Genomic DNA, 22394 nt, shown 5'->3' on the forward strand with positions numbered 1-22394 from the left:
GGTTGTCAGTTTATAAGACAGTTTGTAGTATTTCAAGAAACAGATGGTTTTTTTTTTCTCACTGGATTCTTATTTTGACTGTAGAAGACATCTCTTTGAGAGATATATGATACATGAGTAATTCAGGAGCAGTAGGCAGCTCTACTCAGTATTTTACCCTTGTTTTACTTAATTTTAATTTTAATCTGGTAAATGTTTGCCTTTGTTCTGATGGAAAAAAATCTAACCAAGCCAAACTAAATCTAACATACCTCCGGCCCAATGTTTACAGTATTGTCAATTCTGTTCTTTAATACATATTTCTTAATCCATGGATCGAAATATTTAATCTATGTTTAATTTCATTGATTTATTTCAATTATATTTTCATACTCTTATGCTGTTTTTTTCTTCTCAGTCTCCTTTGCATTTAATTTTTCTGTTCTTGTTTTATACAGGTTAGGTATTCTGGCATCCTATTGAAGAGTGCTATAACATTTATAATGTTTTTTTCTCTGTTTCTACTAGTAAATCACTTTCAGATTCAGGACCTTTTTATGATTCTTCGTTGTTATTTTTCTTCCAAATGTTCTGCATATATCACTGTTCTTTGACGTATATCTCTATCTCTTGATCGCTTTATCCCCAAATTAGGATAGACTTACCCAGGTAGAGTGTTTGCCAGCAGATAGTATGTGCATTTCTCATGGTTCTTCTCTGCTTATTACATTCTTGAGTCAAATCAACCATAAGAAAGTAGCTCTCTTTCCAATGCTTTATAGTTTTAAATGCAGAGATTCTTAACCCTACTGCCTGGAACCTTAACATTTTGAACTGAGTCTATCTATACTCTACAGTAGGTACTTCTTTTAGGATCTTCCTATCTTAGGTTTTTTTTTTTTAATTTTATTTTTTTTTTGTTTTTTAGGGGTGGCACCTGTGGCGTATGGAAATTCCCAGCCTAGGGGTTGAATAGGAGCTGCAGCTGCCGGCCTATGCCACAGCCACAGCAATACCAGATCCGAGCAGCATCTGTGATCTACACAACAGCTCATGGCAATGCCGGCTGGTTAACCCACTGAGTGAGGCCAGGGCTTGAACCTGCATCTTCATGGATACCAGTTGGGTTAGTAACCCACTGAGCCACAATGGGAACTCCCTAAGCTTTTAAAAAATCATTATATGTGTGCGTATTTATAAGACTATTTTTTGGTGAGACATTAGCAGGACTTCCAATTAGAGACATCCCTTTAAACATCTCCATTACTTTTTCTATATTTTAAATTATTAGCTTAAGTGATGAAGATAAGGCAACAAGGGCAAAATTGACACCAAGCTAGGCATCATATCATATTATTATATCTAAAATATTGTCAGCTTTTTGTTTGCTTTCTCCTAAAATATGGGGCAACTTGCCTATTCCTAGAGATTTCCAGATTATCTAGAGCTCTCTTATATGGGTATGGTGGTCTTAATTAACAAGTTATAGAACTGAAAAATTCCTCTTCTGTAATATCTTGGTTTGTTAGTCTTTGAATTGTATAATTTGTAAATAGCATTAAGTCAATTTAAAGAAATTTAAAAGCAAAATTATACATTAAAATACTAAGCCAAAAAATCAGTTAAGAATCAAAAGCCTGTAGCTGCTTTTGAATAATAATTCAAATGATTTGCTAGAGATAAACTCTTAGACAACTGTAAGAGTGTGAAGACAAAATCTTGGACTTTGAAATACTTCTGAGAACATCTTGACCAATTTGTTAGCTTGAAGTTTATTTCCAATGTCTATCCTAGGAATGCAATTGAAACAAAACTGTGGAGTCTAATTTTGAACTTTAGCCTCTATTTTTTTTTTTTTTTTTGTCTTTTTGCCATTTCTTGGGCCGCTCCCGAGGCATATGGAGTTTCCCAGGCTAGGGGTCTAATCGGAGCTGCAGCTGCCGGCCTATGCCAGAGCCACAGCAACGCCGGGATCCAAGCTGCGTCTGCGACCTACACCACAGCTCACCGCAACGCCGGATCGTTAACGCACTGAGCAAGGCCAGGGATCCTAGTCGGATTCGTTAACCACTGCGCCACGACGGGAACTCCTAGCCTCTATTTTAAAGTTTGAACAAGTTACAGAAATAAGCATTTGAGGGTGATAAAACTTCAAAAATCAGAAATCTTCCTCTGTTTTGCTTATTTTGAAAATATGTTTTTGTGATTAAAAAGCTACTCTTTCGTTACCAAATTTCAAGGCATCTGTTCCCATAGATAGGGTGTTTCCAAATGAAGACTATCCAAGCCGATTTACAAAGCAGTGAGACTTGATGAGGGGAAATAGGTATTTTATTTTTGTACTGATGCTGCTGTCACTCAGCTCTGCAGAGAAAAACAGAAAAAAGGAACAACAAAAGGACAAAGTCATTTACCTTTAAATGCTCAAAAGGTGCAGGTGGTGTCTGCACAATGGTTTGCAAATGAAAGGATTTTTCTTCTTCCTACTCATTTTTTGTAGAACTCCCTGAACAAGGGGAAAAAAGTAATTTAGATAGAAAATTCCGAGTCATTGAAAATTGGTATGTGTGGGAGCTTGTAAAATTAATTTTCATTGCTAGTTCTTTTAATATCAGGGTGTGTCCTATGGCCTGTGTCCTCTTAAATAATCCTTTTATGTTACTCAGGGCAGATGCATTTTGAAAATGGCACCTCTATTAACCTTAGTTGTATACTGCTTAGAAAAAAAATCGCTAGAGTTGTATTTTGAATGCTGCCCATGCTGAACAATTGCCACAGAACATTAGTTTGAAATCTAAATGGCATCTTGACTATTCTCTTCAGGTAGGAGAGCAACAACATGGTGAAGAAAAACAAAGATGCTCTCACCCTGAATTTCTACTGTGATATTGTGGTGGTATGTAAGAAGATTTAGAGACAACAAGAACCCAAACAGGCAATTTTAAAAGGGAGAGAGAAATACCTCTAGATGTCACAGGGGCAGACAGTAAAATGATGATAACTAATGTTTACCGAGTGCCTATAGGATGCCACCACAGCCCTTGATGCATCACAAGCTTAGCTCATGTTTTCTCCTAATAACTCTAGTAGTACTTTTACACTTTTACAGGTGGGAAAACTGAGGCACAGAGAAGTTAAGAAAATTGACTGAAATCTCAGCACTTATAAATCGTGGAATTGAGATTTGATCCTCTAGCTTGCCTCTCTGGATCTTGCTCTTAACTTCTCTACTTTCCTGCCTCCCTACCTTGGAATACCTCGTCCATCTCATCCTATTCTGTAGATCCAGGGTATAGATTTCAGTGAATTAGGGGGATGGTTATTTACAAATTTCCAGAGGTGTGATACTATTTGCATAAAAATGATAATGGATGGTGGTGGCCTTTATTGTCTCTGTTCGGCACCTCCTCTCTGTTATGTCAGTATCAGCATCCTGATTCTCCTAAGGGAAACTATCCTTCCCTCATCATACTTGTTTGCGTGCCCTGCCTTTCCTTGGCTAAAGGTAATGAGGAATGCAAGCTAGTGGGACCAGATCCTCTGTCCGTAGCTTTCATATCTTAAAGGGAATGAGAAAGATGAAAATAGTTGCAGTTCTTCTATCCTGATGAGGATGTCTGGAGGGGACTGCCCAGAGCTCTTGCAATTCATCGTGATTCCTGAGGCTGCTCTAGTTGGGCCCCCTTAGAAATCTGTCATGTTCACTTTCCTTCACTTCTGTGAGCTGTCCCAGGTTTCTCCAATATATTTCTTCTGCTGTAAGATAACCAGATTCTATTCATTTTGCTTGCAACCAAAGAACCTGAATGGATCCACTGTCTCTTTCATGAGACTGACAGTGGTGTTGCAGGAGGGTCTCCATCCATTCGTATTAGAAGACCATGTGACAAGGGTTCATGGCTTGAAGGAAAGCTGTATGGGAGTTTTCAGTCTCTTATGCTTTTGTCATCTGAATTGATACGGACTTTATTCTTCTTTGCAAACAGCCATTTGCCATTTGGTGTCAGAAAAGTAATTAAAAAAATTTTTTTTTTTGTAGAAATGAATCCTGATTTCATTCAAAAGCTGCTGTTGTCCAGGAAGGATCATAGGCTAAAAAGTTGAGTTCTGGTAATAGCTTACTGTTACATCACTTCCTTGCTTCCTCTTCTCCCCTTCGAGCCTCTTGATAACCAGCAATACTCATTGCCTCGCAGTGTCCTGAATGGACCAGCCTGTTTTCAAGTATCTCATGTGAATTCCCTTCCTCAGAATGCCTTTGTCTAATATGTCCACCTAGCAAACTTCTTTCAATCTCCCGACACCCAACCCCAGCATCTTCTCTGTGATACAGCCTTCCCTTACTCTTGTAAGCTTGGCTAATCACTTTGTCTCTCATGCTCACCTGTGTGGTCTTATCTAGTCAGAAGACATATTACACAGTATTTCAATTATTTGAAATAATTCAAATAGGTTCATTTCTACCATTTGATCATGAACTTCCACAGGGTAGCCTCTTGCATTTTTACATCTCTAGTATGTTTTATGAGGTTGTACATGGTTAATAAATAATGAGCACACCTTGACAAAATTTCCAAGAAAACTCACCACTTAAAGGAAGTGATTACTGATTCACTATTACTGTATTACTGATTCCCTGTAAGTTTAAAACTCAGAAAACGCTAAACTCATTTCACAATGGTATGCTTTATAAATAATTTTTTCAATATTAATAATTTTTGGATTATGCTACAAAGTCTGTTTAGGCTGCTGTAGCAAAGATACCATTGACTGGGTGGCTTATAAACAACAGAAAATTACTTCTTACAGTTCTGGAGGCTGGAAGTCCTAAATGAGGGTGACAGCATGGTTGGGTTCTAGTGAGGCCCACCCCTGGGATGCAGACTGCTTTCCTCTCATTGTATCCTCACATGGCAGAGAGCAGAGAGGAAGTAAGCTCTCTTAGTGACTCTCATAAGGACACTAATCCCATTTGTGAGGGCTCCTTTCATGGTCTCTTCTAATCCTAATCACCTCTCAAATGCCCCGTTCTCCTAATACCACCACATTGGGAAGCAGGGTTCAACATATACGTTTTGGGGGGAACACATGTTCAGTCCGTAACACTAAGTTTTTTAAACTGGTGGCTCGATTGCAGGAAACAGTTTGCTACCTACACAGCTCATGTCTTGAGGACTTGGTGACTATCACTTTTCCTGTGGGCCTTTCTGTATGTCTTACCTCGAAATCCCTAGAAATGTCAGTAGACATGTGTTTGAAATAGACAATGCCATGCCAAGTTAGAGCAGCAAGAGAGAGAAGAAATTCTCAGCACTTTTTGTATAAAGCATCCAACAGACGGACTAGGAGGTTGCTGGGGGCTATGATTCTATTGAAAAAGTGTGAATGACAATGGAAACTGTATTATTAAAGCAGTTGGAATTTCTAACTTCTTATCAAACTAGTTTTATTTCATTTTGGGAGAAGGATAGTCATATCCTACAGTTCTCCTCCTGGTCTAACTTGTCTCGATTTTAACAGACACAGAATTCTCTCAGGTAGCAGAAATGAAAGGAGTGATGAACGTTCTTGCTCTTTACAAAAGCTTTACATTCACATGAAGTTAGAGACCTATGAGTATGTATCCACACTTGGGATAGATTTTCCCCTTCATCCAATCTCTACATTCACAGGAATTTTCCAATATGTGTTTTGGGAAACATTACATTCTCTAAGTATTAACTGGTGCTAAAAGAGGAGAAAAAAGTTTTTTTGAGCTAAATAAATTTGAAAGACACTGGGTTTAACAGGTGGAACCAGCTTTCACACTGTTACATGTGAATCATAGAGGAAGATGAGACATTCAGCCCAAAGCTGCTCAACCATGGCACCCTCACAGAGAATATTGCCTGTCATATGTATAGGCAAACCGCTGGGATAAATGGCCTGTTTCTTGCTGTTAAAATAACAAATTCAGGCTCATGTTGTTGAATATGTTGTAGCACTGCTAGGATTTATTCACATGTTGCTTTTAGCCCCCAGAGAGCCTTAGAATTAATTTGTGGTTTTCTGTTCTTTTGTGATGAATAGGTTTACGGTTTCTTGCTTGATTACCTTTTTCTAGGTACTTAGGATCCTCTGCCTTTATGTCTTCTGTTTCTTTTCTTTTTTTTTTTCTAATTGCTAATACTAATGCCAAAGCATTTTCCTTTACAGAACAAAGCAAAATAAAACAAAGAAACAAAATCTAAATGCCAGTAGTTCTTTCTTAATGTCTGCCTTAGGAAATTAGACAAATTCAGTGGGATGAATTCCATAGTTATAACTCAGGCTTGACTTGCCATGGCTGTGGCATAGGCTGGGAGCTACAGCTCTGATTCAGCCCCTAGCCTGGGAATGTCCATATGCTTCAGGTGCGGCCCTAAAAAAAAAAAAAAAATTCCATATTGTGGAAATGATGCTGCACCAGCATCCTATGTAAAATCCCAAATACGTAAAAATATGTATTATATGTATTTATAGTTTTATACATAAATTGTCTTTTACATAGGGTATTTGTTGTCTTAATTGGTCCCCATGGAGTTCTACCAGATGTACAAGTCTGATTTATTGTCAGTTTATTTTTTTGAATTTCTATTATTTGAGATAAATAGCTTTCTAGTGAGACTGAAATTTATCTGAAATTAAAAATAAGTGCTATTTGAGTTTTTTGTTGTTGTTCTCTCATAGGCAAATTGGTTACCCTTGGGATATGGCCTTCAGTTTTGTTTTTTGCCAGGAGTGTACAGAGCATTGATGCCCTGTTTCCCAGACTTTCCTACCCTGTCTTATTTGTAGCTCATACTGATCCGGGTGCATTAAAGGCTTCTAAATCACTAGTTACACATCCTTGCTTTTTCTCTGACTCTCAAGCTGATAATCTGAAATGGATTCTTATTTTTCCCCCCCAAGCTGAGATATTTTAGGATAATGCTCTATAGTGAAAAACCACCACAAAGTAAGAAAAAACAACAAACACCATCTAGAATTAGAAATCATAAAATAAATTTAGAATCCAGAAAATTTTGCATCTACAGCGTTATTTCTGTGCAAGGATAGTTGTAAGTCTTAGTTTAAGTTTTTTTTTCAATTAAAAATGGAAAATTGCATGATCTAATTTTCCTATAGCTCTATAGCACTCTTTTAGAAATGAAAAACAGCTGCAGAAAATAATTTTTTCACAAGTTTGAAAGATACTTTATATTTAAGATGAATATATACTGTGTATGACTCTTTCAGGTTGGTTCTCCATCAGCTTTCTTCTCTAGAAAATTCTTATATTTAGGAGTTATGACTTAATACTCTCACCATCTTTATTACTAACATCATTTTGCCCTTTGAACCAAAGCCAGCCATATTTTTGTCAAAGATTATGACTCTAAATTTTATATTTAATTTCTCTTCATAAGAAAAGTGAAGTCATATTTTTAACTTTTTTTTTTTTTTTTTTTTTTGTCCTTTTAGGGCCACGCCTATGGCATATGGAAGTTCCCAGGCTAGGGGTTGCATTAGAGCCACAGCTGCTGGCCTACACCACAGCCACAGCAATGCCAGATCCTTAACCCACTGAGTGAGGTTAAGGAACGAACCCGCATCCTCATGGTTCCTAGTCAGGTTCGTTAACCACTGAGTCACGAAGGGAACTCCTTAACTTAATTTGAATTTATAGGAAGCTTCCCAATAAATTTATGCCCCTATGGAGATCAATTCTTAACAATTATTTTCCTTCATCTACCAGAAATACGAGAATAATAAATTTTGTGCCATGATCTCAGATGGCTGATGTTGATATAAAAAGATCCTGGCCTGGCATGGTAAATAATCTCTTTCTTTTTCTCTCTCCCCTGTTATTTCCAGAGCCCATAGCAGACCTCACTAAGGAATCACAAAATATTCCCTTCCCCCAAGACATTACTAATCAACAAAGCTTTAAAAGCTCTTGACATGGAGCTACACATCCACTACCAATTAATCCCAGTTGGAGCATGATCTGATCGGAAGATTATCCTACCTTGAACCAGTGTTCAGGTAATAACACTCTCCTTTCTCGACACTTTTATTTCCTCTCATTATTATTTTTGGGATAGTGAACACAAAAGAGTTTGTTTGTTTTTGTTATGATATAAAAATAGGATAATGGAGGACTACAGTGAGCATGTAATATAGTGAAAAGAGAAGAACAGTAATTCAGAGTCACAGAATAGGGTCCAGGCTTTTACACCATCTTTTTGGTTACTTTGGATGAATGACTTAGCTTTGTTGGAATACATTTTCATGTTGTTCTTTTTTTAAAGATTTTTATTTTATCTATTACAATTGGATTACAATGTTCTGTCAATTTCTGCTGTACAAAAAAGTAATTCAGTCATTCTATTTCTCACATTATCCTCTATTATATTCCATCACAAGTGACAAGATGTAGTTTAGTTCCCTGTGCTATACAGCAGGGATCTCATTGCTTATCCATTCCAAAGGCAATAGTCTGCATCTATTAACCCTAAGTTCCCAATGCATCCCGCTCCCTCCTCTTACCCCTTAGCAACCAGGAGTCTATTCTCCAAGTCCATGAGTTTTTTTCTTTTCTGTAGATAGGCTCATTTGCGCCATATATTAGATTCCAGATATAAGTGATATCTTATGGTATTTGCCTTTGTCTTTCTGTTTTACTTCACTTAGAATGAGAGTCTTGGAGTTCGCGTCGTGGTGCAGTGGTTAACGAATCCGACTAGGAACCATGAGGTTGCGGGTTCGGTCCCTGCCCTTGCTCAGTGGGTTAAGGATCCGGCATTGCTGTGAGCTGTGGTGTAGGTTGCAGACGTGGCTCGGATCCCACGTTGCTGTGGCTCTGGTGTAGGCCGGTCCAATTAGACCCCTAGCCTGGGAACCGCCATATGCCGCTGGAGCGGCCCAAGAAATGGCAAAAAAAAAAAAAAAAAAAAAAAAAAAAAAAGAGTGAGAGTCTCTAGTTCCATCCATGTTGCTTCAAATGGCATTATTTTGTTCTTTTTTATGGCTGAGTAGTATTCTAGTGTGTATATATACCACATCTTAATCCATTCATCTGTCAATGGACATTTAAGTTGTTTCCATGTCCTGGCTGTTGTGAATAGTGCTGCAGTGAACATACGGGTGCATGCATCTCTTTCAATGAAAGTTTTGTCTGGATGTATGTCCACAAGTGGTATTGCTGGATCATATGATAGTTCTATACTTAGTATTCTGAGGTACCTCCACACCGTTTTCCATAGCAGTTGTACCAATTTGGATTCCCACCAACAGTGCAAGAGTGTACCCTTTTCTCCATACTCTCTCCAGTATTTGTTATTTGTTGACTTGTTAATGATGGCCATTCTGACTAGTGTGAGGTCATACCTCATTGTAGTTTTGACTTGTTCTCTAATAATTAGTGATATTGAGCATTTTTTCATGTGCTTGTCGGCCATCTATGTATCTTCTTTGGAGAAGTGTCTATTCAGGTCTTTTGCCCATTTTTCCATTGGGTTGTTGGCTTTTTTGCTGTTGACTTATATAAGCTGTTTGTATATTTTAGAGATTAATCCCTTGTCAGTTGCATCTTTTGAAATTATTTTCTCCCATGCTGTGAGAAGTCTTTTTTTTTTTTTTAATGGTTTCCTTTGCTGTGCAAAAGCTTGTAAGTTTGATTAGATCTCATTGGTTTATTTTTCTTTTTATTTCTTTTTTTTTTGTCTTTTTATTTCTGTTGCCTTGGGAGACAGACATAAGAAAACATTTGTACCTGTTGATGTCAGACAATGTTTTACCTATGTTCTCTTCTAGGAGTTTGATGGCATCTTGTCTTCTGTTTAAGACTTTAAGCCATTCTGAATATATTTTTGTGTATGGTGTGAGGGTGTGTTCTAGTTTCATTGATTTACATGCCACTGTCCAGTTTTCTCAGCACCAATTGCTGAAAAGACTGTCTTTTTCCCATTTTATATTCTTGCCTCCTTTGTTGAAGATTAATTGACTGTAGGTGTCTGGGTTCATTTCTGGGTTCTCTATTCTGTTCCATTGGTCTGTATGTCTGTTTTTGTACCAGTACCACACTGTCTTGATGACTTGTAGCTTTTGTAATATTGCCTGAAATCTCAGAGAGTTATGCCTCCTTCTTGTTTTTTTTCCCCTCAGGATTGCTTTGGCAATTGTGGGTCTTAGATGGTTCCATATACATTTTTGGATTGTTTGTTCTAGTTCTGTGAAAAATGTTATGGATAATTTAATAGGGATTGTACTGAATCTGTAGATTCAGTATGGCAATTGTAACAATATTAATTTTTCCAATCTAGGAGCATGGAATATCTTTCCATTTCTTTGAATCCTCTTTAATTTCCTTGATAATGTTTCTTAGTTCTCAGCATATAAGTCTTTCACCTCCCTACTCAGGTTTATTCCTAGTCATTTAATTTTTTGGGGTGTGATTTTAAAAGGTATTTTATGTTTGCATCCTTTTTCTAATATTTCATGGTTAGTATACAGAAATGTAACCAATTTCTGAATGTTAATCTTTTATCCTGCTGCTTTTCTGAATTCATTGATCAGTTCCAGTAGTTTTTGTGTGGTGTCCTTAGGGTTTTCTACATATAATACCATGTCATCTGCATAGAGTGACAGTTGTACTTCTTCTCTGCCATTTTGGATACCTTTTATTTCTTTTGTTTGTCTGATTGCTGTGGCTAGGACTTTCAGTACTGTGTTGAATAACAGTGGTGAGAGTGGACATCCTTACCTTGTTCCAGATTCTTGTGAGAAGACTTTCAGCTTTTCTCCATTGAGTATTACATTGGTTGTGGGTTTTTCATAAATGGCTTTGGTTATGTTATGTTCCCTCAATACTGACATTGTTAAGAGTTTTGATCATGAATGGATTTTGGACTTTGTCAAATGCTTTTTCTGCATCTATTGAGATTATCATGTAGTTTTTGACTTCTTTTGTTAATGTGGTGTATGATGTTGACTGATTTGCTTATGTTGAATTATCCTTGTGAACCTGGGATGAATGCCATTTGGTCCTGGTATATGATCTTTTTTATGTATTGTTGGATTCGGTTGGCTAAAATTTTGTCGAGAATTTTTTGTGTCTATATTTATCAAAGATATTGGCCTATAATTTCTTTTTTGGTGGTATCTTTGTATGGTTTTTGTATTAGGATAATGGTGGCTTCATAGAATGTCTTTGGGAATGTTCCTTCTTCTTTGACATTTTGGAAAAGTTTAAGAAGGATGGGTATAAGTTCTTATTTGTATGTTTGGTAGAATTTGCCTGTGAAGCCATCTGGTCCTGAACTTTTGTTTGTGGGGAGTGTTTTTATATATTCAGTTTCATTTCTAGTGATCAGTCTGTTCAAATGATCTATTTCTTCTTGATTCAGTTTTGGCAGACTGTGTGTCTTTAGAAAGCTGTCCATTTCTTCTGGTTGTCAAATTTGTCGGCATATAATTGTTCATAGTATTCTCTCATGGTTTTTTGTATTTTTGTATTATCAGTTGTGATTCCTCCTTGTTCCTTTCTTATTTTGTTTGAGTTCTTTCTCTCCTCTTCGTGATAAGTCTGGCCAGAGGTTTATCAATTTTGTTTACTCTTTCAAAGAACCAGCTCTAGGTTTTACTGATTTTTTCTATTGTTTTTTTGGATCTCTATTTTATTGATTTCCTCTCTGATCTTTATTATTTCCTTCCTTCTGCTGTTAGGTTTTGCTTGTTCTTTTTCTAATTCTTTTAGGTGGTGGGTTAAGTTGTTGATTTGAGATTTTTCTTCTTTTTTACAGGAAGTACTGCATTGATATGAACTTCCATATAAGAACTGCTTTTGTGGCATCCCATAGGTTTTGAGTGGTGAATTTGTCTCAAGGTATTTTTTAATTTCCCTTTTGCTTTCCTTGTTGACCCATTTTTTTTTTTTTTTTAGAACAGTAAACAACTTTATTACACGAGCCGAGACAGGAGGGCGGATTCATTTGCCTTTCTGGGCCTTGATTTTCCTCAGATAGAACTCCAGCTCCTTGACCTCTAGCACGTAGCCATCTGCTCGACCACAATGGCCTGGTCTTGAAGCGATGCACGCAAGGAGCTTGCCCTGCTGGAACTGCTCCTCTAGGAGACTGCTGATTTTGGCATTCTTTTTCCTTTCATCATACTTCTACTGGATTTTCTTTGATTGCTTTTTGTTTAAAATCTCTTCCTCCTCAGGAGTCAGCTTGGCCCCCTTCTTGTGGCCCAGGGGCAGCACGTAGTGGGACTCGTACCACTGTCAGTACGGGGTGCTGTCAGTGAGCACAATGCAGTTCTTCACCAGGATCTTGGTTTGGACCAGTTCATTGTTGGATGTGTTGTACACAACGTCAATAATCCTTGTCTTTCATGCGCAACACTCGGCCCCAAGAGAAGTTCCCCACGTCCAGCCTCAAAGCCCAGTACTTCTTGTTACCTCCCCACACACGAACTGTGTGTATGCGGTGGGGGCCAGTCTTGGTGTTTGCAGTGGGGCATCTCAGCTCATACTTCCGCTTCTTGTGGTAGGGCTTTCTCTTGCCCCCGGTCTTGCAGTGCATGTGCCAATTGTCCTGAGAGATGCCCATCGCTCAGCGCCGGCTGAAAAGAGCCCCATTGTTTTTTAATAGCATGTTGTTTAGTCTCCATGTAGTCAGTTTTTTTCTCATTTATTTTCCTGTTGTTGATTTCTAATTTCATGCTTTTGGGGTCAGAGAAGATACTTGAAATCATTTCTATAGTCTTAAATTTGCTCAAGTTAGTTTTGTGCCCCAGTATGTGGTCGATCCTTGAGAATGTTTCCTGTGCACTTGAGAAGAATGTATATTCTGATATTTTGGATGTAATGTCCTGTAAATGTCAATTAAGTCTAACTTTTCTATTGTGTCATTTAAGATCTCTTTGCCTTATTGATTTTCTGTATAAAGGATCTGTTCATTGATGTGAATGGTGTGTTGACGTCTCCTACTATTATTGTATTCCCATAAATTTCTCCTTTTATGTCTGTTAGTATTTGCCATATATATCCGGGTGCTTCTATATTAGCGGCATATATACTGATGACCGTAATATCCTCTTCTTGAATGGATCCTTTTATCATTAAATAGTGTCCTTCTTTATCTTTTTTTTTTTTTGTCTTTTTTTGCTATTTCTTGGGCCGCTCCCGCGGCATATGGAGGTTCCCAGGCTAGGGGTCTAATCGGAGCCATAGCCACCAGCCTACGCCAGAGCCACAGCAACGCAGGATCTGAGCCGCGTCTGCAACCTACACCACAGCTCACGGCAACGCCAGATCGTTAACCCACTGAGCAAGGGCAGGGACCGAACCCGCAACCTCATGGTTCCTAGTCGGATTCGTTAACCACTGCGCCACGACGGGAACTCCTTTTTTGTCTTTCTTTATGGCCTTCATTTAAAGTCTATTTTGTCTGGTAGGAGTATTGCAACTCCTGCTTTCCTTTCTTTTCCATTCATATGAAATATCTTTTCCATTCCCTCCTTTCATATGTGTCCTTTGCCCTAAGGTGAGTCTCTTGTAGACAGCATTTTCTAGTCTTTTGTTCTGTTATCCAATCTGCCACTCTATGAATTTTGATTGTAGCATTCATTCCATTGACATGTGTGGTAATTATTAATAGATATTTATTTATATCCCTTTTAAACCTTGTTTTACAATTGATTCTATGTCTCTCCTTTGTTCCTTTTTTTTTTTTTTTTTTTGGTTGGATTACGTCCTTTTATTTTATGCTTGTATTCTCTTCTTTTTAGTTTTTGTAGATGTGATATTTGGCTTTCATTTGTGGTTGCCCTGTTTTTCAAGTTGACTTGTTCCTGTATCTGCTTGCTGTAATCTGATAGTCATATAGGCTCAAGCACATTAAAAAAAAAATTGTCTAGATTTTGTTACTTTCCTTCCCCACATTTCTTGATTTTGAAGTCCTTTTTTAACATCTTCATGTTTGTCCTTCTGCTGTTCCTTGTGTTTATCATTTCTGCATTTTTTTTTTTATTTTTATGAGTGTACCCGCAACATATGGAGTTTCCCAGGCTAGTGGTCGAATTGGAGCTACAGCTGCCGGCCTATGCCCCAGCAACAGCAACATCAGATCCGAGCTGCATCTGTGACCTACACCACAGCTCATTGCAACACCGTGTCCTTAAGCCACTGAGCGAGGCCAGGGGTCTAAACCGCAACCTCATGGTTCCTAGTTGGATTCATTTCCCACTGAGCCACTAAGGAAACTCCTACCATTTCTTTTAAAATAGGTCTTTTTTATCTTTCTTTTTAGATCTGTATATGGCTTATTTAGGTGATTGCTTTTCAACTATAATTTCCTCCATTGTATTTCTTCTTACTTCTTTTTTATTTAGAGGATCCTTTCAGCATTTCTTTTAGAATGTGTTTAGTATTGTTGTGCTCTTACTTTTTGTTTGTTGGAGAAAATCCTTATTTCTTCTTCTATTTTAAATGATATTTTTGCTGGGCAGAGTATTCTAGGCTGCAAGTTTTTCCCATTTAGAACTTTGAATATATCTCTTCTGGGGCCTGTAGTGTTTCCATAGAGAAATCAGCTCATAGCCTTATGGGGGGGTCCCTTATGATTAAATATTTGTGTTTTTCTTGCTGCCCTTAGAATCCTCTCTTTAACTTTTGCCATTTTTATTATAATATGTCTTGGTGTGGGCCTGTGTGGGTTCAACTTGTTTAGGGCTCTCTGTGCTTCCTGATAGCTATTTCCTTTAGATTTGGAAAGTTTTCCTCCATAATATCTTCAAATGCAGTTTCAATCCCTCTTCTTTTTCTCCTCCTTCTAGAATCCCTATTATGAATAGATTGGCCTGCTTTATATTATCCCATAAATCTCTTATATTGATTTCACATTTTTTTTCCATTTGGTTTCCTGTCTGCTGTTCTGATTCAGTGATTTCCATTATTCTTTCTTCCAAGTCACTAATTTGTTTCTCTGCATTATTCATTCTGCTCTTCATTGACTTTAACTTGGCTTGTGTCTCTGCAAATGAATTTTTTGATTTTTCTTGTCTCCTCCTTATATTTCTAGCTCCTTTCTAAAGTAATCTTCATCACTGTTCCTATCTACTCTTAATTCCTTCATATTCACTCTTAATTTCTTCAGTATTTTCACTATCTCCCTTTTGAACTCTGTATCTTTTAGACCTCAGAGGTCTGTTTCATTGTTTGTTGCTTCAGGTGAATTCTCCTTTTTTTTTTTTTAAACTGGGAATGGTTCCTGAGCTTCCTCAGTTTGCTTTTATTTTTCTTATTTTGTGAATTAGGGTAAACAGTGACTGTAGTCTTGGAGTGCTGTATATATGCTTGAGTGCCCCTGGGCTTGTGCGAGCTCTCTTTTTATTTTTAGGGTACTGTGCATGCTTCCAGGGAGATGGAGGCAGTAGGCGGGGCTAGTAGCTAGTATGTGATTGCTGGGACCTTGACAATGGCAAGGAGCGGTTGTTAGGGTGGCTCAGGCTGGTCCTAGTTGGAGTGCCCTGGGAAGTGACAGTGACCAGGCAGATGTAGGTGGTGCCTAGTGTGTTTGGCAGTGACAGCAGCAGGGAAGATGCGTTCCCAGGGAAGAAAGAGCTACAATGGGTGGTGCTTGTTTGCAGTGACCTCTTCTTTGCCAACCTCTGAGGGCCACAGAGTGGTGCTTGTTCACAGTCCCCTAGTGGTGGTGTGCCATGCCCACCTCTGGTGTCTGAGCTGTCTGCTGTGGTTTTCCCTGCCACTGTAAACCATGCAAGAGGCACCACATCACACTTAGTCCTGTGCTGCCCTTAGCCCACCTAAGAGGTTCCTGGCCAACCATAGCCCACACAAGAGGTGCCCTGTTGCCCATAGCCCGAGCAAGTGGTGTCTCATCACCCATCGCCTGTGCCAGAGGTGCCCTGCCTTCCAAGAGTCCGCTCATGCTGGAAAACTTATTCCTTTGGTGGTCTGCCCCTCCTCCTCTTTCCCACCCCACAATGGCACCTTGCTTCTCCTGTGGGCCCAGACCTCCTCCCAGATTCCCTTGGCTGTGGTGCTCCACTCCCCAACCTGTGGCTTACTGCTACCTAGCCCCTCAGGTTGTCTCCACACAGGCAACCCTAGTCCTCTCTCTGGAACTGACCTCCAGAGCCTGAGTCTCACCTGAGCATCTTATTGTGTGGTGCCAGGGGTGGTGATACTGATGGTCTGTGTGGCTCTCACTCTGCATTGCCATCCTCAGTCCAGCTGCAGTGCTCTTTCTGTGACTTTGAGGTCCCTCTATCTTGACTGACTTCCCCATCATTTAGGTGGCTTCCCAGGGTGTGGGTTCCCTTCCTCCTTCAAGGTTCCCTCTCAGGAGTGCTAGTCCCATTCTGATTTCTTTTCTCTCTCTCTTTCTTCCTTTTATTCTACTCAGTTATCTGGAGGGTTTCTTGCCCTTTCTGGAGGTTTAGGGTCTTCTTCTAGCGTTCAGTAGATGTTCTGTATGAATCGTTCTACAGGTAGATGGGTTTTTTTGATGTGTTTCTGGGAGAAGGTGAGTACCACATCTTACTCCTCCACCATCTTGATCCTTCTTCCCATTTTATTCTTATATTTATTTTATTTTATTTTTATCTACTCCAGGCATACAGAAGTTTCTGGGCCAGGGATCGATCCTATATCACAGCAGAGACCCAAACCACAGCAGTGACAAAGCCAGATCCTTAACCTGTGAGCTACCAGGGAACTCTCAAGTTTTCTTATTATAAAATGAGGATTAAAATACCTTCTTTATACACATGACAGAATTTTATAGATACCAAGCTAAAAAGAAATAACGAATACAAAAACCCTCTAAGAAAAACACTAAGTGCCCTACCTGAAATTATTCTTTGACTGGAGAAATGTACCCTATAACCCAAGCCTCCCACATTGCATTGCCAAGGTGGTCTTTAAAATAAAGCTCCACTACTCTATCACCTGAACACAAGAACACCTGACCCTACATCCTCAATTCAAAAGCTGGCCTGTGTTCTATGTAATAGTCTCTGGTACTAAGACTGTGTCTGAGATCCCAAGGAGGGCTCAGGCTCAGGCTGAGTAATACTTGCTTAATGGAGAAATTTTGCCTTATTTTGCCACCGACAAGTAGCTGGACCAATCAGATCTTGTGTTTCTGAGTTTGGGTTCAAGGCTGATATAGATATTCAAGCAGTTAGCAGTGGAAACAAAGGTCAAAGGACAGATGCAGAAATGATCTTGATCTTTCTGAAAAGAGAGATTAAAATCATGAGAGAGATTCTCCTACTGGTCTTGAGAAAGCAAACTGACATGTGGAGAGAGGGCCACATAACAGGGATCTGAGGAGAGCATGTAGGAAGCCCTAGAACAGTGCCAGGCCAACATGTAGCAAGAAATCAGGAAGATTCATTCAGGTCCACTTGGTCTTCCTTGTGACACAAGGTTGCCCATGGCTACCCTGTATCATAAGAAAATTCTAAACATAGAAAAAAGTGCCTTGGAAAGAGACACAGAATGGCTTCCTCAGGTAAGTAGCCTAGTTTTACATAAAGAGAGGTATGTAAGAACATTTGTAACTTCAAATTACAATGAAACTGCAAGAGTTAAGCTATCTACTTGTTTTTTTTTCTCTCTCCACCCTGCATAGAAAATCATAATAAACCGCCATCTAAATTTAAAATGTTTAGTCTGTAGTTTTTATATTGCAACATTGCCTAGCTTTAGGAGACTTTGAGGTCTATGTATCTTCCCTTTTCCTTTAGCTCCTTGGATTCTATGAGCACCCCAGTGTTCTTTCCTAGGCTCTGGCTGGTGCTAGATGTGTTCCTCCTATGCAACTGAAAGAGTTCTACCTCTTTTAAATTCAGATTGTTACTTGCATTTTCTGGGAAATGTATTAATATTCATGTTTCAGGGAAAGAGAGACATAGTTCAATTATTGCCCAAGTTTTTTTGTTGTTGTTGTTGTTGCTATTAAATCTCACATTGTTTAGCTCATCTTACTCCAAAACTCATTTTCTTTCAGTCTCATTAAACTTCCTTCATTCTACGTGAAAACTTCTTCCAATTTATTTCTCTTTCTCTTCTATCTTTCCTTCATCCTTCTCTCCCTCCCCACTTTCTTCCCTTGCCAAGATTTCTTTCCCTCTTTCTCTCTTTCTTTATTTCTCTCTCTGTCTTCCTTCCTTCCTGCCATGGTGTGTAGCAGCTGGATGTGGGATCTCAGTTCCCAGAATATGAGGGATTGAACATGGACTGCAGCAATAAAAGCACTGAGCCCTAACCACTAGACTACCAGGAAACTCCCTTTTGTCAAGATTTCTTGAGTGAAGAATGAATGAAAAATTTCTGTGGAAACCTCCTAGCTTGCATGACAGAATGATATTCACTTTAAGAACAAGTCCATTCAGGAAGCTCTCCATTTGTCTACATTTATCAGCTACTAACCAAATATTATAGAGCCTCTATCATTTGTCTAGCACTGAGTTAGTAAAAAGAATAAAGTTAAAAAAATGAGAAGGGAAATGGCTCTACAAGTGTCTTAACATCTACTTGGAGAGACATTATATAGGTCTAAATAAAAATAAATGGATATACCAACCAGTTCATGGTTAACATGCTTGGTTACAAAATAAAAATATTTCAAAATAATTGCAAAGATAATCTTGGATATTGACTGAGCAGGTCTGGCAATATGTACACAAGAACTTAGCAATGGCTATGGCTTGAGTCATCAGGAAAATAGCCTTATTTTTTTAAATTACTCAAAAGAATTTATCACATCTGTAGTTGTATAATGATCATCACAATCCAATTTCACAGGATTTCCATCCCACAACCCAAGCACATCCCCCCAGCCCCCAAACTATCTCCTCTTGAGGCCATAAGTTTTTCAATGTCTGTGAGTCAGCATCTGTTCTGCAAAGAAGTTCAGTCTGTCCTTTTTTCAGATTCCACATGTCAGTGAAAGCATTTGATGGTGGTGTCTCATTGTATGGCTGACTTCACTTAGCATGATCATTTCTAGGTCCATCCATGTTGCTAAAAATGCTGGTATCTCATTCCTTTTAATGGCTGAGTAATATTTAATTGTGTATATGTACCACATCTTCTTGATCCACTCCTCTGTTGATGGACATTTAGGTTGTTTCCATGTCTTGGCTATTGCAAATGGTGCCGCATTGAACATTGGAGTACATGTGTCTTTGTGAGTCGTGGTTTTCTCTGGATTAGATGCCCAGGAGTGGGATTGCTGGATCGAATGGTAGTTCTATGTTTAGTTTTCTGAGGCATCTCCATACTGTTTTCAACAGTGGCTGCACCAATTTACAATCCTACCAACAGTGTACTAGGGTTCCTTTTTCTCCATCCCCTCTCCAGCACTTATTGTTTGTAGACTTTTGGATGCTGGCCATTCTGGCTGGTTTAAGGTGGTACCTCATGGTGGTTTTGATTTGCATTTCTCTAATAATGAGTGATGTTGAACATCTTTTCATGTGTTTTTTGGCCATCTGTGAAATAGCCTTATGACTATCTCTTTTTTCGTATCATCTTTCCCTCATACATTTGTCTCCCAAAGGATTAGAGTCAGCATATGTTTATGCAATGTTTATTGAACACTTAATTGGTACTAGGAACTGCATTAGATGGTGTGGATAAGAGGATGAGGAAGACATGGGTTTCTAGGAAGGCTGAGTTGCCCTACCAAAACATCAAGACTTACTTCTCATCATTTTCCAAAAAATTTCATGTTCCTGCTTTTCTGAGCACTATTAATGTATTTTCCATTTGCCTTTGCCTGTGTCCCAGAAAAAAGTCCTCATAGAAGGCGATAACTGAGGAACACGAGTCTTCCAAGAGAAAGCTCTTTCTCATCATCAACGAGTAGTGGATGTGCCAGAGCTTAATTTAAGATCATTTTAGGGGAAGCAAGCAGCTTGTTGAGGGAGGAGGGAGTTAGAGATTTGTCTCAAAATTATGTTTGAATAGCAAGCATATGAATTTAATTTGGATTCTGTGTTTGAATTGGTTTGGGGGCAGAGGGAGAGAAGAAGATGGAGACTACTGGGAAAAATTGAAGATTTCCCTAAGTCACCCTTTTATGTTGTCATTGTGGGTAGAAACAGTGATTTACTCTTTCTACAGCTGAGTGTCTTACAAGCTGGGAGAGCTACCTTGCAAACATAAGGAAAAGCAGTTTCTATAGCAACACTCAAATGATTTGAAGGAAGACTAGATAATCCTTCCTTATAACCAAGGAAGCAGAGATGGAAATTTATTAAGGGTATACTTCAAATATATTCACATATATATATTCTGGGTAATTATATTCCTTCCATGTCATGTCATATATCCGGCTTAAATCCCGGAATGTTAAGTACTGGTGTATCTCAATGGCTTAATTAGTTTTCCAAGGGACATTTAGCCTGCTAGGAGCATTAACATCATGATTAAGGACATATTGTGAAGCCTAACTGCACTGATTCATATCCTGGTTTGGACACATTATATTCTCAATTTTAGTTTATTGACTTATCTGCTGTTCAGGCTCTCATGTTTAAAATGGAAATGAACATAATATCTACTCACAGAGGTTTTGTAAGCCTTAAAGAAATGAATATGTATAGGTAGCTTGGAACAGTGCCTGGTAAATGATAACAGTTGAAGAAATATTAACTATTATAATTTGCCCATTTTTTCAGAGACTGAGCAGCTTTCTCCTTTCATAGAGGGAATTGGAATTTATAGTACATTTAAATAAATATAAGTAAATTCAACTAACATTTTTTAGTCATCTACTTGACCCAAGTCAACATACTTGACCCTGTGGGTAATAAAAAATGAATAATATAATTTCTGTCCCTAAGTTTTTTATTAGCCAGTGGGAGAAGTGGAAGGAGACAGATAGCCATTTACAGCTCCCTTTCCAGAGGCAGAAAAGCTTAACAGAGGCTTGAATTCTTAGTCTTTCTGCTCTTCTTCAGATACTGTAGTCTGCTTTGGGTTTCTGGAACACAGCGAGCTTATTTCTGCCCCAGGACTTTTTTGCTTGCTGTTCCTTTGCTGAATTCTTCTGTCTTCATTTTTAGAAGGGCTGGTTCCTTATGGTCATTGAAGTCTCAGCTCCTATTTCACCTCCTCAGAGAGACCTTCCCTGAATACCTTTACACAAGTTGGTTCTTCCTAGACATTTTCTATCAGAGAACCCTTTTTTTAAAAATTAATTTTTAAAATTCTTATTAGTTTAACTATTTATAATTATTGGTTTTAATTATCTTGTTTAATTGCCTGTCATAGGCTAGACTGACATTTCATGAGAAGAGGGACTATTTGTGTTTATTTGCAGGCTTACCTCCAGTGCCTTTCACAGTTTTTGGTGTCCAGTAGGTACTTATTCAATGAATGAATGAATGAATGAATGAATGAATATAGCAAATGGGAATGTAGAGGGGAAATTAACAATTCGACTAGACATGCCACAAAGTTTTTAAGAAAAAGGTAGAAAATGTAGGAGAGGCATTGTAGAACTCAAGGGCACCATGAGTGAAGACATGGAGAATTTTATGCCCTTTTCTGCTTTTGATGAAGAATCTTTCTTCTGACCTTTAACATGTAACTGCAAGGTCTGGTTTCAAGCTTCTATGTATCCTCAAAAGCTGTCTCTTTACCTCGCCCCTGTTACTGTGTAACTTTTCCTTTCACAGCCTTGTCTTTCTAATCTTGTTATCCATCTACTTAAAGAAGCTACCAGAATAGAGTGCCATCTTGTTACTCTGCAGCAGGAGATTTTGCTAAAACATTCACACCCACGCTCAAATTATGCATTCACCAGGGACTGCATAGATAGTGCAATCATGTTTATGCAGCTGAGAGCAAGAAAAATCAGGTGACTGGTGGAGATCACTTTGCTAAAAGCTATAGGCTTCCATTTAACTGTGATAACCAGAGACTAATTTCAGTGCTGAGTGGGGGCTGTAAAATAATTAGGAAAATTGCATGCCAGAATGCCAGTGCATATTTCTCCTAAATTAATACAGCCTTGTCAAATAGGTTATATTAAAAACAGACACTATATGAAACAAGGTCATTGATTGGCTTAATTAATAAGAATCAACAGCCAGAGTCAGGGCCTGCATTAACCTTGGCAGCAGTTGGGGATTTCAGGGAGATAGCTGAGCAAGATTTATCTGTGAAGGAATAAATCTGTGCTTATAAAGTAGATTCTTTATAATGGAGCCTTTATAAATGGGGCCTGGCTGTGCACTAATGTAGCTGCTCTGATTACCACATGGCTATTTCTCAAAGGATCCCCTGGGAGGACTCACCAGGGTCTTGTTCCGGAGCAATGTAGGGAACCTGCCATGGAGAGACAGATGGATGTTTCAAAGCCACAAGA

General features: G+C 38.6%; 1 protein-coding gene and 1 pseudogene across 1 annotated transcript in view; one reads left to right on the plus strand and one right to left on the minus strand.

Moving 5' to 3' along the window:
• LOC102157413 (uncharacterized) overlaps positions 1-22394 on the plus strand; it is an 843474-nt gene that overhangs the window by 118350 nt on the left and 702730 nt on the right. The window lies entirely within an intron of this gene.
• On the minus strand, positions 11968-12593 carry LOC100515867 (small ribosomal subunit protein eS8 pseudogene; annotated as a pseudogene).

Source organism: Sus scrofa, chromosome 16 (genome assembly GCF_054392235.1).
Source record: "Sus scrofa isolate SSC_HxYL_T2T_F1_AM1 chromosome 16, Sscrofa_HxYL_maternal_Yorkshire_Landrace_v2.0, whole genome shotgun sequence".
NCBI lineage: Eukaryota > Metazoa > Chordata > Mammalia > Artiodactyla > Suidae > Sus > Sus scrofa.